This window comes from Bos taurus, chromosome 24 (genome assembly GCF_002263795.3).
Source record: "Bos taurus isolate L1 Dominette 01449 registration number 42190680 breed Hereford chromosome 24, ARS-UCD2.0, whole genome shotgun sequence".
Lineage (NCBI taxonomy): Eukaryota > Metazoa > Chordata > Mammalia > Artiodactyla > Bovidae > Bos > Bos taurus.
The window spans coordinates 15,064,546-15,088,915 of NC_037351.1; the positions used below are offsets into that span (position 1 = coordinate 15,064,546).

At 35.9% G+C, this 24,370-nt stretch overlaps 1 pseudogene; it reads left to right on the forward strand.

Moving 5' to 3' along the window:
* The first annotated feature begins 2,263 nt into the window (after nt 1-2,263).
* LOC783699 (N-acetyllactosaminide beta-1,3-N-acetylglucosaminyltransferase 2-like) overlaps nt 2,264-24,370 on the forward strand; it is a 103,534-nt pseudogene continuing 81,427 nt past the window's right edge.

The following is a 24,370-nucleotide window of genomic DNA, read 5'->3' on the forward strand; positions in this document are numbered from 1 at the left end:
TTCAGAGAAGGCAATGGCACCCACTCCAGTACTCTTGCCTGGAAAATCCCATGGACGGAGGAGCCTGGTAGGCTGCAGTCCATGGGATCTCAAAGAGTCGGACACAACTGAAGTGACTTAGCAGCAATGACCATTTACAAATGAACTCCAAGTGAATTAAAGACATATATGGAAAGTAAAAGTTTTAAATTAATTAGAGCAAATATGCAAAAATATCTTTGTGATATTGTTGTAGGGAAAAGTATTAAAAATTCCCAAACTACTGAATACATATACATATATATATACAACCTTTTTTAGTGGAAAATCCTGTAAACAAAGTTTAAAAATAAAATGGGAGAATAATTTTTCTATTTCTAAAATTAGCAAGGGACTAATATTTAGAACCTAAAGAATTCCCTGAGAATAAACAAGAAAGACACGATAACCACAAAAGAAAAGTGACCATAGGATGCAACATATAGTATGGGAAGAGGAAACTTTAAACATATAAAGAAATGCTCAAACTCATCACACTTTGCACATGTATATAGGTACTGGGTTTTTGTTTTTGTTTTTTTTTTTCTTTTCTTTTTGTTTGTTTAGTTTTTCCTCAGTGATTTCGAGTTTAATTGAGATAGAAGAGGTACTGCATTGCTGCTCAAAGAGAAACCCAAGGCAGCCTAGGCTCCAAGCTGAACAGATTTTCTTTCTCCTCCCAATTGAATAGAAGACCACGGCATAGCCAATAACAACTTAAGGCCCTCCTGCCCTAGTCTTGGACCTGTGGGGTAACACAGGGAGTGACTTGGCCTTCTTTTTGGAACAGGTCACCCTCGGCCTTGGGTCTGGGAGTCTTGGGTGTCTCTACCTATCAGTTCAGTTCAGTCACTCAGTCGTATCCAACTCTTTGCGACCCCATGAATCACAGCACGCCAGGCCTCCCTGTCCATCACCAACTCCCAGAGCTCACTCCGACTCACGTCCATCGAGTCGGTGATGCCATCCAGCCATCTCATCCTCTGTCGTCCCCTTTTCCTCCTGCCCCCAATCCCTGCCAGCATCAGAGTCTTTTCCAATACTGCTCTACTAAAGTCAATTCCTGAATGGGGATGGGATTATGTCAGGGACACCCCCAACCACTGATGGGCAGGGAGCTGGGATCCCAGATTCCCCCAGTGGTGAAGAACCCACTTCTAGCCATTTTGAAAACAAGTGAAGAAAGGATGAGGTAATATTAGAGTAGACATGTGCACAAATGCAATTGTTCCAAACAGCATTCTGGCAGAAATTTGTCAATTAGTTGGACACTTTATGAGCTCTAGTAGTTTTCTTCCAAGATATACATTTCAATGTAATTTTCACACATTGCTAAAGAGAATACGAAAGTAGTTGTTCACCACAACATCATTATACAAGGTAATAGAAGGTCAGAGAGTATCCATAGCCTGGGGAGTGACTAGGTAGAATGTGATGGAAGACCATGCAGTTAGATGTAGCAGACTGCTGCTGCTGCTAAGTCGCTTCAGTCGTGTCTGACTCTGTGCGACCCCATGGACTGCAGCCCACCAGGCTCCCCCATCCCTGGGATTCTCCAGGCAAGAACACTGGAGTGGGTTGCCATTTCCTTCTCCAATGCATCAAAGTGAAAAGTGAAAGTGAAGTTGCTCAGTCGTGTCTGACTCTTAGCGACCCCATGGACTGCAGCCCACCAGGCTCCTCCATCCATGGGATTTTCTAGGCAAGAGTACTGGAGTGGGGTGCCATTGCCTTCTCCGATGTAGCAGACTAGATATTCACAAAGCAACATGAGTGCTTAGCGATATAAGTAACAGACTGAGATCTATAATAGAATATAAAATGCACTCATGCTTATGGAGCAATAATAAACATTTCATAAAAGAATTTACCAACAAAATATATATAGTTTAGTTAATAGAAGATTGTCCATGAGGAAAAAATGTGGGAGAAGGTAATGGTAATAACAGGGAAAATTAAATTACAGAAGTCCTCCCCCTTAGCTATCGGAAATAAGTTCCAAGACCCTTGGTGGATGGCTGAAACCATATGTAGTACAAACTCTGTATTTACTATATTTTTTTCCCATACCTACATCACTATGATAAAGTTTAATTTATAAATGAGGCACAGGAAAATGAACAAAAAGAATAATTAGAGCAATTATAACAATACAGAGTAATAAAAGTTACCGTCTCTCTCCCCACCTCAAAATAGCTTATTGTACAAAACTTAAAGACTTTTTCATCTTTACTAAATATGCGTCATGAACTGGGGCAACTGGGGCCATAATTTTTGCAACCTGAGGTGTGACGGCAAAACTACTCGTATTTATTTCTCTTTCACAATTTTTTAAAATATTTTTTTGATGTGGACCATTTTTAAAGTCTTTGTTGAGTTTGTTAAAATATTGCCTCTGTTTTATGTTTTGTTTTGTTTTGTTTTGCTTGGCTGTGAGGCATGTAAAATCCGAGTTTCATTACCAGAGACTGAACCTGTACCCACTGCAGTGGAAGACAAAGTTTTAACCATTGGACTGCCAGAGAAGTCCTTCCTTCTTCACAATGTTTGATCGGTTATTCATTCTTACTCTACATTTTAGCAACTTCAATATACAATTTTTTTTTCTTTATCCTTTTTTCACTAAAAGAAAACATTTTGAGTCTTCTCTTTGGTATATTCGAGTTGTGAGCATTACCATTCTTGCACTTTGTGTTCATTTTTAGGTAAAATAAGGGTTATTGGAACACAAGGGCTGTATGGCTACAGGAGGGTAGTGCCTATGGGTTGGGCAGATTGATGACACATCTGGATCTTCAGGGAATAGGATGGCATGAGAGTTTATCTCCCTACTCAGAAGAGAGGGCAAATTAAAATTTATGAAATGTTTATTTCTGGAATTTTTTATTTAATCTTTTCAGACCAATGTTGATTACAGAAAGCAAAACTATGGACAAAGGGCACTATGGGGAAAAAAAAAAAGATATCTGAAGAAAGAAAAGGTTAATAAGAAGAGCAATTCTCTCTAAGAGAGCAGTGATGGTATTTGTCAATGTTTCTATATTTCATTGTAATATAAGCATATCTCATACTTCACTTTTTAAAATATTGTGCTTCAAAGATACTGCCTTTTTTTTTTTTTTTTTACAAATTGAAGGTCTGTAGCAGTCCTGCATTGTCAAATGATGGCTAGCATTTTTTAGCATTAAAGAGTGTGTGAAATGTCTTTCTTTCTTTATGCCTGATCTTAGTTGCACACAGGGGATCTTAGATCTTCCTTGTATCATGCAGAATCTTTAGTTGAGGCATGGAGGATCTTTTAGTTGTGGAATGTGGAATCTAGCTCCCTGACTAGGGATCTAGTTCCTTGACCCCAGGTCTCCTGCATTGGGAGTGCAGAGTCTCAGCCACTGGGCCAGCAGGGAAGTCTCAATAATGTGTTTTCTTTTAATTTTAAATTTACTTATTTTTTTCACTGAAGGATAATTGCTTTACAGTGTTGTGTTGGTTTCTGCCAAATATCAACACGAATCAGTCATAGCTATACATATGTCCCCTCCCTCTTTAACCTCCCTCCTATCTCCCTCCCCATCCCACCCTTCTAGGTTTTTGCAGAGCCCCTGTTTGAGTTCCCTGAGTCATATAACAGATTCGCATTGGCTATCTGTTTTACATATGGTGATGTAAGTTCCAATGTTGAGGTATATGCATTGTTTTTTAAAAAGACATATGATATTGCATACTCAATATACTATAATATAGTACAAATATAACTTTTATATGCAGTTGGGAAATCAAATAAACTCATGTGTCTTACTTTATTGTGATATCCACTTTATTGAGGTAGTCTGAAGCAGAACCCACAATATCTCCAAGGTGTGCGTGTATAATAGAAAAGAACAAATCTGACTCCATATTGAATCTACCTTTTTTTACTTTAATCTTTGTATTCTTGTATTTTTGCTACAAGTTAATCACTAAAAGGATGTTTCTCATAGCCATGCATAATGGCCCACCTCCAGAAACCTTACCTTCCATTTCTGAGTGTGAAGTTAAAATACCTTTGTTTAAGCTCACAGGAAGCATCCTGACAGGGTTCACCTATGAATCAGATCAGATCAGTCACTCAGTCATGTCCGACTCTTTGCAACCCCATGAATCGAAGCACGCCAGGCCTCCCTGTCCATCACCAACTCCCAGAGTTCACTGAGACTCACGTCCATCGAGTCAGCGATGCCATCCAGCCATCTCATCCTCTGTCGTCCCCTTCTCCTCCTGCCCCCAATCCCTCCCAGCATCAGAGTCTTTTCCAATGAGTCAACTCTTCACATGAGGTGGCCAAAGTACTGGAGTTTCAGCTTTAGCATCATTCCTTCCAAAGAAATCCCAGGGCTGATCTCCTTCAGAATGGACTGGTTGGATCTCCTTGCAGTCCAAGGGACTCTCAAGAGTCTTCTCCAACACCACAGTTCAGAAGCATCAATTCTTTGGCACTCAGCCTTCTTCACAGTCCAACTCTCACATCCATACATGACCACAGGAAAAACCATAGCCTAGACTAGACGAACCTCTGTTGGCAAAGTAATGTCTCTGCTTTTGAATATGCTATCTAGGTTGGTCATAACTTTCCTTCCAAAGAGTAAGCATCTTCTAATTTCATGGCTGCTATCACCATCTGCAGGGATTTTGGAGCCCAGAAAAATAAAGTCAGATACTGTTTCCACTGTTTCCCCATCTATTTCCCATGAAGTGGTGGGACCGGATGCCATGATCTTCGTTTTCTGAATGTTGAGCTTTAAGTCAACTTTTTCATTCTCCACTTTCACCTTCATCAAGAGGCTTTTGAGTTCCTCTTCACTTTCTGCCATAAGGGTGGTGTCATCTGCATATCTGAGGTTATTGATATTTCTCCCAGCAATCTTGATTCCAGTTTGTGTTTTGTCCAGTCCAGCATTTCTCATGATGTACTCTGCATATAAGTTAAATAAACAGGGTGACAATATATAGCCTTGACGAACTCCTTTTTCTATTTGGAACCAGTCTGTTGTCCCATGTCCAGTTCTAACTGTTGCTTCCTGACCTGCATACAAATTTATCAAGAGGCAGATCAGGTGATCTGGTACTCCCATCTCTTTCAGAATTTCCCACAGTTTATTGTGATCCACACAAAGGCTTTGGCATAGTCAATAAAGCAGAAATAGATGTTTTTCTGGAACTCTCTTGCTTTTTCTATGATCCAGCAGATGTTGGCAATTTGATTTCTGGTTCCTCTGCCTTTCCTAAAACCAGCTTGAACATCTGGAAGTTCACGGTTCACATATTGCTGAAGCCTGGCTTGGAGAATTTTGAGCATTACTTTACTAGCGTGTGAGATGAGTGCAATTGTGCGGTAGTTTGAGCATTCTTTGGCATTGCCTTTCTTTGGGATTGGAATGAAAACTGACCTTTTCCAGTCCTGTGGCCACTGCTGAGTTTTCCAAATTTGCTGGCATATTGAGTGCAGCAGTTTCACAGCATCATCTTTCAGGATTTGGAATAGTTCAACTGGAATTCCATCACCTCCACTAGCTTTGTTCATAGTGATGCTTTCTAAGGCCCACTTGACTTCACATTCCAGGATGTCTGGCTCTAGGTCAGTGATCACTACATTATGATTATCTGGGTCGTGAAGATCTTTTTTGTACAGTTCTTCTGTGTATTCTTGCCATCTCTTCTTAATATCTTCTGCTTCTGTTAGGTCCATACCATTTCTGTCCTTTATCGAGCTCATCTTTGCATGAAATGTTCCTTTAATATCTCTAATTTTGTTAAAGAGATCCCTAGTCTTTCCCATTCTGTTGTTTTCCTCTATTTCTTTGCATTGATCACTGCTTTCTTGATCATTCTTTTGCATTGATCATTGCTTTCTTATCTCTTCTTGCTATTTTGGAACTCTGCATTCAGATGTTTATATCTTTCCTTTTCTCCTTTGCTTTTCCATTCACCTGTGAATGGCTGTAGGGAAAAGTGAAAGTGAAAGTCGCTCAGTCCTGTCCGACTCTTTGCAACCCCGTGGACTATACAGTCTATGGAATTCACTGTAGTAAAGAAGATATCAACACATCTCCTCTGGAGTCTAACTGAAATCAGGATATATTAACAAAAGCTTATCACTTTTTTTTTTTTAAAAACTTTATGTCTTTACCTTTCTCTGTTCTATAAAAGAAACTAGCAGCCAAACCCAAGCACAATGGTTCTTTGACACAAGTCCACCATCTTCTCAGTTGGCTAGCTTTCTGAATAGAGTCTCTATTCCTTGCCCCAACAATAGGATTTATTGGCCTGTCATGCTGCAAGGAGTGTGATTTTGGGCTTAGTAACCCTGTACATAATAATGTGGGAGTTGTTTACACTCTCATGGAACTGTAAGGATATATTCTGCTAGTTATTTGCTTACTTCATCCTTAAATCCTTGAAAACCCCTGACCAGTCCATGATTCATGATGCAACTCTTCATTAAGCTGTTTAAAAAATAAAAAAAGACTTTCAATTAGGTTGTTCAATATAAATTCTGCCTCATAATGGATTATGTAAGCTTTCTATTCTGCAATAATTTCAACTATTAAGTGAATCCTTTGAGATCAGCTCTCCCTGATAGCTTAATAAATAAGCACATGCATCAGAGAAACACTTCCTTTATCCACTCCTCTAATTCATTTATCCAAACATGAAAACTCTGTGAACAGTTTTGCAAAAGCTTGACAAGTGTCTATGTCTCCCTTTGATACTATTTTGAGAATATAGCAGGTATTTCCTCACCTATCTATATATGAAAGTCTAAAATTTCTAATTTGCTTTGTTTTTTAAATTTGAATTCCTAGAATTATCTTTCATATAACATTTGTTGCATGTTTTGTGAACATTGTATGCTTTCTATAAAGAATTTCATGTATATATGTAAGAGGCATAAACTGGACTTATATAAATGACAGTGGACAAAGTTTTTTTGTTTGTTTTTCTATAAATTTTCTACTCATGTCTTTGGGTAGGCAACATGTTCTGTTTCATTTCAGAGTATCTATTTTGTACAGAAATGCTAATTTTTTCTAGCAAAACTTAAATATCCTAATCATTGACATGTTTAAAATTCAGTTACTTTAGTTTAAATATGCTTTCAGGTTTTATCTACTCTCCCCCAGCCTAAATTTGTCCCCAAATCTTAAATGTTTTCTCTTTGTTCTACTTTTGAGGGTGATGTTAGGCTGAATCCCCATCAAGTTCTGTGGAAATAAGTATCCCAATCCATACATTTCTTGTCCCAGCTATACTTATGCCAAATTGGAGGGTTTTTCCATGTCATATATATGTGTGAATCTTGTAACTTTATAATACTGTTTAAGGTACAGTACTAAAAATTTCTTTTTTCCAAACTATATTTACTCACTAATCCTACCATGTGAATTTTATAATCATCTTCCAAAATGATCCTTTTTAATTTGTTTTGAAATTTCATTGGCTTATAACTTCATTTGTGAGACTGAAATCTTTACAACTTTTATTGTAAATTTATTTAGGACAATTTTTTATCCTTCAGGCAAGTTTAGTATTTTCTTATATAACTTCAAATTGATTTTTTGTTAACTTTTTTCTGTGCGTGTGCATGTGTGTGTATACACTTGCAAATGTAATTTTATTATATTTCTGAATCAGTTATTCTTAATTACTATAAATGCAATTATTTTTATATATTTTCTGCATTGGTCCACCATATTATGGTTTTTCAATAGTTTACTTCAGCTTTTTGAAAGATAATTTTACCATCTAAAAGGTAACAATTTTTCCTGTTATATGCCAATATTTTTCTTATCATATATACTAGAGCTTCCAAAAATTTCCCAAAATGCTAGTAGATTAAATATTTTGATCATAAATGTTTTAATGTAAATGGATCTGCTGCTGCTGCTGCTAAGTTGCTTCAGTCCTGTCCGACTCTGTGCGACCCCATAGACGGCAGCCCACCAGGCTCCTCCGTCACTGGGATTCTCCAGGCAAGAACACTAGAGTGGGTTTCCATGTCCTTCTCCAATGCATGAAAGTGAAGAGTGAAAGTGAAGTCGCTCAGTTGTGTCCGACTCTTAGTGACCCCATGGACTGCAGCCTACCAGGCTCCTCCACCCATGGGATTTTCCAGGCAAGAGTACTGGAGTGGGTCGGTCACCATTGCCTTCTCCGGTAAATAGATCTAGAGATTTACAATTACAGATAATGTTGGTGGTAAATCTGAGTGGTGATTCTTAATCACATCACCCAATTACTAGAGGTATCCTAATTTAATTTCCCCAAAGTCTTGGGAGTTACTGGGGGTTTATGGGAAGTAAGTGCTGGACATGAGAATGTATTCATAGCCTATTTTTGTTTGCTTTGTTTTAAAGAGGAGACCCCTAATCAGAATTGTGCTTCTTTCTTTTCAGAACTTTTAACAAATAGCCACAAAGATATATTTGCTTTGCTTAACTATCTCTACAGTTTGCTACAAAAAGAGTGAGGCTTACTAAATAAAGCTGCATAAACTATTCATTGGGAATAAAAAGATAAAATATAACTATTTATGAAAAATTAACTATGGGACAGATATCATAATAAAAAATATATCTGTCATCAGACATTTGAAAAGTTAGTGTTGACATTTTTCTTTATTATTTCCTCCCCTTATGTACACTTACACATACACACACACACACACATACATGTTCCTGAGAGGTAATTACTGTTACCTTTTTATAGGAAACTGAGGCAATAAGGCAATAAAGTAGCTTGTACATAGTTACTTAACTATTAATGCTGATATTTGGATGCAAAATTCTGTTATTTTCACTGTAAGATGATGTTCTTGCCACTGCACCAGGTTTGCCTTACACAATAATGAAATAGCAAATAGCACTATGGAGATATATGGGAGAAAGAGAAATATTTTAACTGAGGATGTTCAAGAAGACTTCCTATGTACAATCTGCGATGTCAAAAATGACTTCAACAATGGATATAATTGGATCATAATCAAGGATAGTCTTCTTTTTAAATCTTTGTAGTGTTAGAATTTCATGAATATACATTTAGATAGAGAAAGTTCATCTAAGTGTTTGAGAAGTCCATGCAGCATCTATAAAATCTGATAAGTAGATCCAGCCTGATAATCATCATTCATGCGTGCGTGCCTGCTAAGTCACTTCAGTCATGTCCAACTCTGTGTGATCCTATGGATTGTAGCCCTCCAGGCTCTTCTCTCCATGGGATTCTCCAGGCAAGAATACTGGAGTGGATTGCCATGCCCTCCTCCAGGGGATCTTCCTGATCCAGGAATTGAACCCAGATATGCTATATCTCCTGCATTGGCAGGTGGATTCTTTACACTAGCACCATTTGGGAAGCCCTGATAATCACCATAGATCTCTGTAATTTCACTTAGTAACTGTAAATTTCTAAAACATCTAGGCTGATTTGTTTCAAATATTGTTAGACTAAGTAGTGAACCATTATAACACTGTAGTAAATTCAAGACAGTACTTACTGTGAATCTGAGCCTGCAGACTCAAGATATATATATATATATATATATTTATATACACATATATATGTATATGTATACAAGATATATATATGTATGTGTATCTATGTATGTATATATATGTATACATATGTATACTATATATATATATATATACACACACACACACATATGCTTCATCATTCACTATCAATTTCTAATTACTGAATATCCACTTTAGGTCTACATAATATCCTAGAAGTGGTCTCTAATGCCATATGCTGTATAAAATGTTCATGTCCCTTTCCTTATATATGTGCTGTGTGTGTGTTGATAATAGAGGTATTTGGAAAAAATTATATTGCATTAACAGAAATACAATGTCCAGGATAAAGTTTGCATTTGCTCAGCTCTACGAGTTGGTTGGCACAAATGTGGTTGGCACATTTAGATTATCTTATTTAATTCTGGATGATAAAGTTCATGGGTCATATTGACAGACATTGGTACGTAGGGAGGATTTCCTTTGTTTTGGATAGACATAAAACCTTGCTATATGAGTGGTTTAACAAATTTTGTACTTTATACTTTGAGAACATAAGAATTAGGGACACAGCATAGCAGTCTTCAAACTTTGAAAGGGTTTCATGTAGCAGAAGGAAAACATGGAATTTCCCGGGGCCCAGCAAGGACTAGAAGGCTACAGATTGCAAAGTCAGACACAACTGAAGCTACAAAGGATGCAAGAAAGTTTATTAAAACAAAAGGGTAGAAATTACTGTAAAGAGAGAGGATTATGGAACTAGGTCATCAGAGAGAGGAATTCTGGGAACACAAAGTGAGAGGGGGATGCTGGGAACATTCATCAGTTACAGAGATGAAAAAAATGTTACAGTGGTAAAGAATTCAAGTTTATCCTTCTTAATTTTTTGAGAGAAAAGATATGCTGATCTTGGCAGGCAGAGTTTCTTGTTATCAGAGGTATTCAAGCTATGAAATGACATGCTGGAGGGATTCAACCCCTCAGTGGAGGATGGAATTAGATAGTCCATGATATCTTCAGACACTGCATCCATAATTATATGAAAAAATCCACTCACTACCAGTTTCATTATTTCCATGATAATAGTTCCAATCATGCTCAACACTGATTCAAACTTCAAGGCTTTTGCAACCAGAATCTACACCTTTTTCAAAATTCAAGGGTTTTCTCCTCCCCTCTCCCCTTGGCTAACATAACTTCCTGTTTTGAAAAGCAGGAAAAAGCCCAAAGGTATCATACATATCAAAGAGCTTTTGAAATATAACATTTTGATGAGTTAAAAAGTAAAGCAGTAAGAAATAAGTATGGATTAAATGTCTCCTAAAAAAATGGGTGGTAAAAATTGATAGAACAGCACCTGGCAAACCATACTGCAGACTTTGCCAAGCCCGAATGTTTGAAATATTCTTTGTTACACTTGACAAAGTCAACCCTGCTGAGTGTCTCAAAAGATATTGCCACTACATGTTGGCAAAGCAACCCATAAATACACAGTCCAAGTTTTCAAACAGTTTCTTCATCCAGAAACAAAATACAGTCCAATTCCTTTTAAGTGAAAGAAGGTTTCCTGGGATGTTTCCAATTGGGGGAAATAAATTTGGAAGAACACAGCTTTTGAAAATAGCATTGCTGATATAATCATTGCCCTTCCAATCAATGAAAAACTCGTACTTCAGTTTTATATAGTACATTGTGTACTTTTTTTTTTTTTTTAGGCCAAAGGGAATAGTTTGCTTCATACATATATAGCTCCTTATAAAATCCTGTCATTACTGTTATGGCTATTACCTCACTCCTTCACTCACTTTCTTCTGTCTTTTTTCTTGCATCTTCTATATTCTCCTCTCCCCATTTACTGACCCCTCTTCTATATTCTATATTATACCCATTTTTCCCATTTATCCTTTTCATTTTCTGTTGCTTTAACTACAAGCATGACAGTAGGTTCTTCAGCAGCCATACTGTACTCCAAAGTGAACTTTAATTATGAAAGTCAAGCATTGAGAATAACAGAAAAGGATTCCTGGTCATTATTGACTATGAAGCCACCATATCAGTTGTAGACTCACCCTTTAAAATTCCTTTTATTTGTGAGAAATATAGCATTTCTTTGTTTAAAGTACTGTTGAGTTTCCAGTTGAATATAGCCAAATTGTATTCTAATTGCTTTATCAATAGAATCAGAGAATATGCTAGAAATAATCCCAATGTATAAAACTCAACCCAAGTGAATCCTGCTCTGGGAAACATTCATTGATCTCAGAAAACAAGTAGCATTACTCTTTCTCTGTTTTCTTATATTACATTTGTGACAACATTTATAGAAATATTATGATTACTGATTACCTGTCTCTCTCTCACTCATTTACTGTAGAGGACTGGTATACCCAGAGAACTGAAAAAAGTGACAGAGATCCTGCAATACAGGAGATAATAAATATACTCTAGTTTATTATTGGAAAGGTCCAAGAAGGACTTCTCTGGTGGCTCATCAGTAAAAGAATCTCCCTGCAATGCAGGAGACATGGGTTCCATCCAAAGGCTGGGAAGATCTCCTGGAGAAGAAAATGGCAACTCATTTCCCAGTATTCTTGCCTGGGAAATCCCATAGACAGAGGAACCTGGTGGGCTACAGTCCAGGGGATCACAAAATAGTCAGACACCACTTAGCAACTAAACCACCACCAAACTACCACCATCACCGAGAAGGTAGGTAAGCCAATGGTCCTATAACGGGAAAATGTGGTAGTCAATAATGTGGCTTACTCACAAGGCTGGCAAGACAGTTCCAGCAAAGAAAACAAGGGCCTGGGAGGGAGAACCTGAATATCAAGCGGGCTAACAAGTCAGCCCTTAGGCAAAGTAGAAAGGCTGAGACTCAGGCCTGGGAAATGACATCTGAAAGGACACTTGGTTACAGAACCACTGCAGCAGGACATTGATGACAATCAGAGTAGAAGGTTATACAGAAGTGATGCAGCTTTAGTTAAGGATTCTTTAAGACCTCCAAGGGTTAATATGTTGTAATTCGGTTGGCATGAAAAGAGAGCACTGAAGATAAGAAAGACCAAAACATTTTCATAGCAGTTTGGTATTTGCCTGCTGTAATTCTACTCTGCTTATAGCAATGATAGTTGAATTGATAGCAAAAGACTCCTTCCTAATCCATTTCTAGCCCATCAGAAAGCAATATTTTTAAGCTTCTAAAATGTTAGGGGACTTTGGAATTCTGCCTTAATTCTTTTTAACTTTCATTTTATATATACATAATTCCATATATCCCACTGCATCAAATACTATCCAATTAGGATAAATGAATGCTGCAAATATTTTTCAATTCCCACTCCTGTCTGTATGCATACCAGTCCTCACTAATCAGGAAACACATTTTTATCACTATGAAAGAATTTCACCCCAAAGTCCTTTCAAATCAGTACTCTAGAAAAATGCAACACTATTTCAGGGTAGAAATTCAGTATGCAGTGTTTTTCCATTCCTGTGCCATATATTAAAAGTCACCAAATTTTCATGTCCATTAGATCTCCTTCCTTAGCTTGAGAGAAACAGAGCCAACTCTTTGTGCACCCAGAATTAATGCCTGAAACTGAATTCAATCTTCTCCCTCTCACTGCAACACTCCTCCAACATTCTTTCTCTTGTCACCACTAAATGGTACCATGTTCTTTCCTGTTGTTCAATGAAAAATTTCAACTTTAACTTTGTCTCATCTTTCCCTTATTCCCTGCCTATAATCAATTGTAGAATTGTGTTAGTTACATTATCTAAATATATACTTAGTCTTTCCCCTACTCTCTACTACTACCTTAAATTCAGGGTTGTATGATTTTGTTTTTTTTTTGTTATTGTTCAGTGACTGAATAGTATCTGACTCTGCTCCCTCATGAACTGCAGCATGCCAGGCCGCTCTGTCCTTCACAAGGTTCTATGATTGCTTGCCTAGATTACTAAAGCAGATCGAAGTTTGTTATTTCCAATTCATCCTCCATGTTGAAGCCACAGTGATGTTTATAAAATAAACTTCTCTGCTTTTTATTCTAAACCATTTTTCCATTGACCTTAGAATAAAGTCCAGCTTCATGAAAATGTTTATAAGTATCTTCATTATCCTCTTACCTCTCTACACTTCCTCTCTTTTTCCCATCTCATTCAACAGTATCCTGCAGAGACTTTCAATATTTTGCGCATTCAATTTCTTTTACCTACTAACTCTTCTTCATATTTTGATGCATAGTTGATGTTATAGAACACTTTGACATCTATACATTGCTCATTAATTTATCAGCAAATATACATTGAGCTTATATCACATGCCTGGGCATTGTTTTGTTGTACAAGGGTAAAAATACCACTGTTCCTGCATACAAACACTTATTATTTACTGAAAAGGTGTTTAACAATCAATAATTGTATAGCTATTTATAACAACTACTGGATCAAATATATGTTAAACATTACTTTTAATCTACTAATTAAAATTCTTTTATCTACTAATCTTGGAGCAGATGATCCTTGATAGAATAAAAAGCAAAAACACATACTTACCTAGATTCCCATAAGTATATAATAAACCCAGTGTCAGTTGGCACCCCTTACATGAAGAAAGGATATAAATGGATTCTGTGTATGTGTGTCCCTATAAAAGATTCCTGATCTTGGTATTTAGAGCTCAGTGGATGTGTTGAAACAACTTTTTTTTCTGTAGAACTGGGACATTGGTGATAAAAAATGAAACATTATCACCCTCCTCTCTTTGGGGATGAAAATTCAAGAAACTTTACAGAGTTCTTTGGGTGATCCTGTCTCAGGTTCATTCCCAGAGGAAGATCTTCAAAAAGAATTCACAGGGAGGGAAGAGAGTCCAAGCTGTTAACCTGGTCACTACAGAAGTGCTCAGAATCCATAAAAATCAACTAATTCTGCAAGTATATAGACTGAAAATGTGAAGTCTCTCTGTTTCCAGCTCTAGAGTCATTAAAAGTTGAGCTTTGCAGAATATGAATGGAAAACTATCTCGATTATGGACTAAAAGAAACCAGAACTTAAGGGACACAACGCTCTGTGCATGACCCATATTTAACAGGGATACCAAGTAACACAACCAAATTCATGCTGCAAGACAGTTGTTTGTACATTACACTTGTATCACCTTTCAAGCTCAACCTTTGGAATCACTCCTTTGGACTGACGAATCCTTGAGGGACTTGGTTATTTTGAAAGAGAGGTTTCAAGAGAAACATAGGAAGCTCCCTACTAAACAAAACATGTGAGAAAATAATTGTGATATAATGTTTTTTTGTATTTCAAATTAGTGAAATATTTTATACCAATTGCAGCATGAATTATGAAAATTTATATAAAAATAAAGTTACAAACAGCCACTGCTGCTGCTGCTGCTGCTGCTAAGTCGCTTCAGTCATGTCCGACTCTGTGCGACCCCACAGACAGCAGCCCACCAGACTTCCCCGTCCCTGGGATTCTCCAGGCAAGAACACTGGAGTGGGTCACCATTTCCTTCTCCAGTGCATGAAAGTGAAAAGTGAAAGTGAAGTCACTCAGTCGTGTCCGACTCTAGCGACCCCATGGACTGCAGCCTACCAGGCTTCTCCGTCCATGGGATTTTCCAGGCAAAAGTACTGGAGCTGAATATCAATTTTTGTCTAGAAAGTGAGGAGCCAGAGATTTGCTTGAGCAAGGGATTGTTGTGATTAGACTTGTATGTAAGGTACATAATTCTGTGCATTTAGGATGGAATTGCAAAGAATGAATCATGGGAACACCCAGCATAAATATGGGAGGTTTATCTCTATAGTGACAAAGTAAGATGGTTTGTGTCATCTACTACCCTATTAAGAAAATCACCTCTTCTCTCTGTAATATCTAATATATAAGGAAGTGATAAAAATTGAACAAACAAAAAGAATAAACAAGTAAAAAGAAAGAACAAAACCAAAACACATCTTACATGACTTAAGTATGAAAATCATCCTAGAGTTTATCCCTCTACTTCCCTCTGTTCTCACTCAATGTCAAAAAGAATAGCTATGAAGAAGTTTATCCAGAGGTAAAGAATATAAATTTAAAGACTGATAAAGTTCAACAAAATCTCCAAGATCATTTTCAAAATGAGAGAGACTCAGGATAAAAGTGACAGATCTGAAAGCAGAACAGAAATTTTTTGCTTCTCCACAGAACACTTTTGCAAGGGATACTTCGGAGAAGGCAGAGTGAACCTTTGCAGATGATGCTCAGAGAAAGTGCTGACCTTTTGCTTTCTCAGGGGCCAGGCTCCATAAACTGTAATTGGGCAGATCTGGAACTGCTCTCAATCTTTGTCTTGCAGCTACAGGGCTACTCTGTTGACACTGATGATCAGGACACTAGCAGAGGGCAGCAAGAGGCAGTCCTCTACACCTCTCCTGAGACAAAGCATAACAGGCTTTCCTGGGCACAAGGAAGAAAATCCAGCTCATTAAAGAAAGAAAGTTTTCTCTGACATATTGCCCTCCTCCTCGCACATTTCCCCTCTTGTCTTCATTTCTAAGCCTGACCCCCTTATCTCACCTTTACCCAGAGGGTCAACAAAACTTCATGGTTGACACTGATTTTCTAACAGCAGCAATTTTAACCCAGTAAAAAGTATCCCCAAAGCACAAAAGGTATCAAAAGTGCCTCTCTAATAACTTGATACTGTGACTAATTCACAAAGGTATAAAGTGAGGGTGGTGGTGTTTAGTTCTTGGGTTTTGCAATCAAGTGGATGTTCACCTGCCCTTGTCTCACCTCTTAGTTGTTGTGAACAATCTTTTTTTAATGGGATGTTTCTGCATCCGAGATCCACATCTATGCATTTGTTCTATGGGCTAATATTTGTCTTCATAGTTTTGCTGTTATAATTATCTTTCTAGAAGATGCAATAATTTCAATTGCACTCAAGTATCCACCTCCCTGCCTTACCTTTAACTTAATTTATCATGGAAAGTTTCAAACCTAATCAAAATTTCAGAGAATAGTATAATTAATAACCATAAATATTTCATCTATGTTCAACTTTCATCCACTCTTATCCAGTCCTTTCATATCTATACTACTCTGTCTTTTCCCTCATTCCATAATATTTTAAAGCAAAACTCAAATAGTATATCTTTTCTTCTGTAGATATTTTAATAGGGGATATTAAAAAGATGACAAATCTTAAAAAAACAAATTGTCATACATCTAGGCTCCTTAAAGGATTAATAAGTGCTTCTTATGATCATATATGCCAATTATCTCAATAAATGTCTAAAGGTGTATTTGTTTAATACAAATTCAAGGTCCATTCACTGTGATATGTCTTTAGTTCTCTTCCAATTTATAAATTGTATCTTCATTATTTTTTTTTTTCCCTTGAACATTACAAAACTGAATCTTTGGCCTATAGCATTTTCCACAGTCTCAGTTTTGGTAATCATATTTTTCATACCTTTTTCATAACATTGTTTCATATTTTCTGTGTCTCCTTCATTTTCTAAAAATTGATCAAGTTTTAATCATATTTAGATTTGATCTTTTTGAAAAAATTTTTTGTTTAGGTGGTATCGTGTATTTCCATGAGGAAGTATACAAATACTTGTGTTTCTCTTTGAAACTATGTTTTTGTTACAATTATTGAATTTGTCTACAATTTACATTATTTAAATTACATCAATTTGTTAAAATTTCTTATTACAATACATAACAGCTTATTTTACACATGAATTATACTGCTAAACCTCTCTGGCAACAATCAAAGAGATGTAAATGATAGTGAATGGACAGGCAGAACTGATAAGGCAGGAAATGGAACACATATCTTTTTTTTAATGTAAATTATTTATTTTAATTGGAGGCTAATAACTTTACAATATTGTATTGGCTTTGGGATACATCAACATGAATCCGCCACAGGTGTATATGTGTTCCCCATCCTGAACCCCCCTCCCACCTCCCTCCCCATACCATCCCTCTGGGTCATCCCAGTGCACCAGCCCCAAGCATCCTGTATCATGCTTCGAACCTGGACTGGCGATTCGTTTCACATATGATATTATACATGTTTCAATGCCATTCTCCAAAATCATCCCACCCTTGCCTTCTCCGACAGAGTCCATAAGACTGTTCCAAACATCTGTGTCTTTTTTGGTGTCTTGCATACAGAGTTATTGTTACCATCTTTCTAAATTCCATATATATGCGTTAGTATACTATATTGGAACATATACCTTGAAGAAACTGATATTTCATATTCTAACCCTTGAAAAATAATTATGCGAATATAGATGGTACTAGTAACTCTGAGGTCAGCATTGAAAGTATCTGCATAGACCATACTCATTGATCTAACCATAGTTCAGTTTACACTTTAATTATATCCCAAAGGAAAACAGGTAAATAATGGAGATAAATGATGTCCAATGTGCAATAATGTATACTTTGGAATACCTGGAAAAATACACACACGTACATGCACATGTATAAATTAATGTATGCTTTTAATTAAAATATACATGAACAAAATTACACAAATTATATCAGAGCTTGATGAATTTTTTCTGAATTTGAAGATGTCATATAACCAGCACTTAAGTAAAAAAAAGAAAGGAAAACCACAATATCAATATCTTCCTAGGTGACTCCTCTTGTCCCCTGCTAATCACCATTCTCCTTTCAAGGATGAACACTATTTGCACTTCTAATACCTACATCGTTTTACTTGTTTTGGAATGTTATATAATCCAAAAGCAATGTTATATGCTTTTTGTGTCTACTCAACATTTTGATTGTGGAAATAATCTACAGTGTTACATGTAGCTGTGTAGCATTGCTATGTATACAATATTCTGTTGTGTAATTATAGAAAATTTATGCATTCTACCATTGGTGGATAATTGTGAATTGTGTTGTGTCTATTTTTTTTTCTAATTACAAATAGTACTGTAGCAAACATTTTTTATGTATCATTTGGTGAAAAAATGTATAGATTTCTTTTATATATATATATATATATATATATATATATATATATATGTATACACACAGACACTCAGAAGTGAGATTTGTGGATTGTCAAATATGCATAAGTTCAGGTTTACTATATATTGCCAAAGAGTCTTCTGAATAAGTTATATCAACTTAAACTTCTACCATCCATGTATGAGAATGCAATTTTATTTACATCTTTGCTCATGTTTTGTACACTTATTTTACATTCTCAGCATTCTGGTAAATTTTTCCTGGTATCACACTATGGTTTTTCTTTTTCTTTTTTTCTGATCTTTAGTAAAGTTAAATCCTTATGTTTACCTCTCTTGCTAATTGCTTTTTCAAATCTTTTGCCATTTTACTGTTGCGTTGTCTTTTGTTTTCATAAATTTTAAATATTCTATGTATTTGGCATTATTTTCTAATCTGGAGGAAAATAAATATGAGATACAAGAAAGAGCAAGAATATTCATTTTTGTAAATTTTGTAAGTTTTTGCATTGCCGAATTTAGCCGAGCACATCAGTTGTAATTCTAAAACGTACCTGAAGCACTATTCCTCAGTGATAAAGGGTATGTTCTCTTCACCCATGTAATATAGTACACTGATGTGCTATTGTAGAGATTTGATAGAAGAAAATAAAATGACAAATACAGATACAACAGTGGCAAGAACAGTTCAGGCAGAAGAAGACTTATTTATTACAAAAATAATCTATGTAAATATTGTGAGATTCTAGTGAATGCTTACCACCAAAACATATACAGAAACATCCATCCCTGAAAATGAGCTATCAGCAAGACTGAATAGAGACAAGGAGAAGGGGGACAGCTAGCAATGAGGGTGTCTCTCTTCCTCCATTGTAGTCCCTCAGTGAGGAGAAAGGATCCCATGGCAAGTGCCACTGTGATACACATTTTCCCATCAACTGGTTATATAACTATATTGCCATCATTTATATATGGGTTTAATTTAACTTTTAACCACTGGCATATTGCTTGTTTTGTATGTTTGTTTGTTTTTTGGCTTCTTTTTTTTAATATAAATTTATTTATTCTAATTGGAGGTTAATTACTTTACAATATTGTATTGGTTTTGCCATACATCAACATGAATCTGCCACAGGTATATGGGAGAATGGCATTGAAATATGTATAATATCATATATGAAACAAATCACCAGTTTTGGCTTCTTTTTGATTCAGCTCCTTGGGTTCACATTTACTACTTAAAATTTCCCATTCAAATATGAATAAAGTTACCATATATTGGCTACCTATGTATCTGCCAAAACACAAATTAAAAGATAGCTAAATGGAATATCCAAAATAGTCAGCTGTTTTCAAAATTACAAAGTAGTTATCCTCCTCTCCTTCCTCCATAAAACACAGCTCTCAATAGGTGAGCCCTCTTATATTAGTATATTATAATCATCTCTTAATAGGATATAAATCTTTTGGTTCTAAAATACCATTTTAAAGTTGTCATTAAAATGTGACTGATTACCAGTTCTTAAGACATTTAATGACTCAGTGTGAAATTGACCCAGTTGCTGGGTTGGTAAGGGAGCAACTTATTTATATCTCCTTAATGAACATTAAATGTCTTTCTGGAGTGATGAAGCAGGTGATAGTAAAACAAGAGGTACAAAGATTGTAAAGGAAAGTGGGCATTCCTGAAAGGTTCATGCCCTCTTCTGGGCTCACACAGCACTCTGTGTGCTACGAGCAGGACCTAATACCTTAGTCATCTTTTCAGGGAAGTTTATGCATCCAGGAGAACAGGTAAATTATCCCTAATTTAAACTAGTGTATGCCAGCCTCCCATCACCAGAATTCGAAGTCTAAGCAATATTTTAATATATCTTCTCCAACTTAATGCCCATATGCAATGAGGCATTAAGTTCTGTCCATAATACTATGATGGCATTACTCATTTTACTTTTCTTTTAATTACCACTGCACTTGCCATAGTGCAGGCATTTACCTCTGTCCTATACCATTTTTGAAATCTTCTTTTTAAATAGCCTAACTCATGTCTCTCCCCTATCTTACCCATTTACAATAAAGCAAGTCTAATGCCTGACTTTGACATTGATCACATAAATCTCTGTGCAAAAGCTTTACTTAACTCCTTGTTGTCTATAGACTGAATTTGAATTCTTGACTATGCATTCTATCTTCACTTATCACCATTGCTCCATTCACTCTAGGATCCAAATCAGCATATCCAACTTTTGGGTGGTGTTGCCAAGCATGCTATCTGTAATGATTCCACACCAAGGTAACAATTCACTATCATAGAGGAAATGGGCAAAGAAGATCCGATTTCTAGGTGTGTCGTGTGTCGCTTCTTCACATGGAACAGATCCCTCTTTCCCTTTCCCCCTACCCTTATTTCTTTCTTAAAACTTCCTCTTTTTCTGCAGCCAATGACCTTCCATCCTTTTCTCCACATTCAAATGTGAGGCTCACTTCAAATGCCTCACTGAAAGATAAAATAAGAAATATAAAATAAAAGTGACTTAATATAAACACAATTTTACAAATATTGTCTTACAGATCACATTGCTAAAAATTTTGGTAGAAGCTACTAGCTGTTTACCAAAACCTACTTTCTATATAAGTGACATTTCTCTGCTTCTCAAGCATTTAGGCATAACCAGGTGACTAAATATTTGACAAAGGAGTACAAACAGATAATATTTGTTACTTCCAGATCTTTGCACATTCTTTCTGTGTTTTTTCTCCTCTTCCAGTGAGAAGAGAAAGATGAAAATGGCAGAGCTAGCAGGTGGAAGGAATTGGAGAGTCTATATTAAAGTTCTCCAAAGAAATAGGAGAAATATATATATATATATATCATTCACATAAAATATAAACATATATTAAGTGATTTATTTCAAGAAGTTGGCCTAAGCCATTGTGGGAACTGACAAGTGCAGAATTAGTAGGGCAGGCTAGAAATTTGGGAACAGATGCTACAGTCTTGAAGCAGAATATCTGCTCCTTCTGGGGATACTCATGTTGTCCTTAAGGCCTTTCCACTGATTAGATGAAACTCAATACATTACAGAAGATAATCTCCTTTACTTAAAATTAACTGATTGTACATGTTATTGACATTTACAAAATGCCTTCATATCAGCACACAAATTAGTGTTGGATTGGATAACTGAACACTACATCATAGCCAAGCTGATACATAAAATTATTCCTGAGTTTCTACATGATTACACGGAAGTGGGCTTCCTTGATAATCTGGTCATGCACACAGAAATGTTACGTAAGTAAGAACTGAAAGGTTTTATTGTTTTAAGCCATTGAAATTTTGAGATTTGTTTTCCTCAACTAAACCTACTCCAAATAATATAAGAAGTATCCTAGATAGAGATCTTTCTAGTCCTACTTCAAAGAATAGATGAAAGTTACCTTAATTAAGTATTAAATGTTGATATGCTAGTAAATTTGTCTCTGAGGTTTGCAGTAGGTTTATTATCTTTAGCAAGCTAAACATTTGTTAATAGATGGATGATACTTTAATTTGCCCAAGATGAACACATTTTTCATGGTACTATTTAAAGGTGAATATACACCAACCTTCATTTTAGATTATCGCCTCTTTGAAATTTGTGGAGTGAATTTTACTGTGGTTTTAAAAATGTTGTGATTTTGGGTTAAATGTTTCCAGAAGAGAGATAGCTACTAGCTTGGCTCTAAACTCTTGATGTAGTCCTCAAATAGCTAAAGGGGCAAAGATGCAGTAGTCATGTGGCTTTAGGATATAAACTTTAAAATTGCAGAGGCAATTGCTTGCTTGATTTGGTTGATATTCAGCCAAAATCTATGAGCTCATATTTACTGGCATTAACTATATTTACTACTACCAGAATGAAATTCCAATCATTCAGTATGTAGCCCTAATAATAATCCTATATGACTAGGGGCTGCTTCTTCAACATTATTTCCACCTAATTTATAATCAAGATGTTCAATTAATAATTTTAGCACTTTATGCAGTGTTAAGTCAGCTGAAAAATATGTGATTTTTCCACTTTTCATTTTTCACAGTGCTGAGGAATGCATAATAACCTGACAAAATGATTATTTTTTTTTTTGTCAGGACTGCAATGATTATTAACAGACTAATGGGAAAAGGGAAGGGTTTTGAAAGAAAAGCTGAAACGTTGATTGAGTTCTATAAAAATTAAAGGCAAAAACTATTGCAAAAATAAAGCAGCTCTGTCTGCAACACTTTTTAAAAATTATTAAAGGTTTGGAAAATAAAATTGATCCAGGTAAGAATATCTCTTTGGGTGCTTTTTCCATGAAATCTGCCAGAGATCTGCTGAATTCCTTCATTTATCTTGACTCAGTTTGTGTTTATTTAGACTATTAGTGTTACTTTCTCCATCCCCTTCTTGGGTGTTATTTTTCAATATTTTTAAGCTAACCAATTAACAAGTATTAATTTAGGTTAATTCAATTCATTATTAATTTTACCCATACTTACATAAAATATTTCTCTCAGTGCTAAAAGAATGAAAAGAGAAAATATAGCAAGCAATGAAATAATGGTTACCACTTCACTGTGCTAACTGCTTTAAATTGAATTATCATAATCCTATGAAGTAGATTAAATAAAATTCTGTGAAAGTGAGGACTCAAAAAAGTTAAATTTAAACTGTGTTTAAAATCTAAATATGTGGGAGAACCAATAGCTATTCTTGGGAGCAGGGACGAGTGTAGTTTGAGTGGAGGGTACAGACAGTATACAGAGGTTTAAGAGATAAACTTGGAATTGGAGGGCCATATATCATATATGCTACCACAAGAGAAAGCAACACTTGACTCAAAATAATATATCAACCAACCTGTTAGGTCTTTTAACAGCTGAATCATTTGAGCTAAGATGATACACAGGTGCCATTTTAGCATTTGAGGGAGAGAAAATAAGACTTATTTCAATTTATTCCATCTTATAAATTCCATTTATATATTATTAGAAATTTGTTTTCATTTCCCTAGGATAACTAATAAGGGTTCTTGAGTGAATGGAACACGGAGACAGTTCACTTAAGGAATCATTCATGTCCTGGCAGACCTAGATGAAGCCTTATATGTGGAAGACACAGGACTGGTAGTGAGAATTTGGGATCACAGAAGGAGAAGCCTCCAATGCACTAGATACTTGGCAGAGGGGTGGTAATAAGGAGATAAAGGTCATTGGAAAAAGTAAGACATAAAGCTTTACCCCAGTACAAGCACATTCCATTTTCCTTTCTTGTAGACATCAAGGTCTGTGTCAGAAGAAGGCCACTTCAAAAAAGGAGTAAATTAGGAACAGTATCCCTAAGATCTAAGCTGGTTTGGGTGATTAAGAACTCATTTCCTTTTTCTGGATCTAGATTTACAGGCACTGCTTGAGCAAAAGATTAATAGACAAATAGGATAATGGCATGTAATTACCAGGATGAAAAACAAAAACAAAAAAAGAAAAATTATTTCTTGCTTGCTTGCTTTCTTTTTTAAGAGGGAGAATTATTAGAACTGCTAGAGTCCAGAAACGTGACATATCCATATCCATGTGGACAGAAGAGAATTTTTGAAATCATTAGCCAACTCTTCATTTGTTTTTACATTGCATACAATTGTGTACTTATAAACAAGGAACTTGAGGCCGTTTTCTTCTCTGAGACAAACTTAGTGATCTGCATAAAGTAACATCAAATTAGCAACAGTTTTTCAAACAAATACCCTCTTATGCTAGTTATGCTATATCACCTC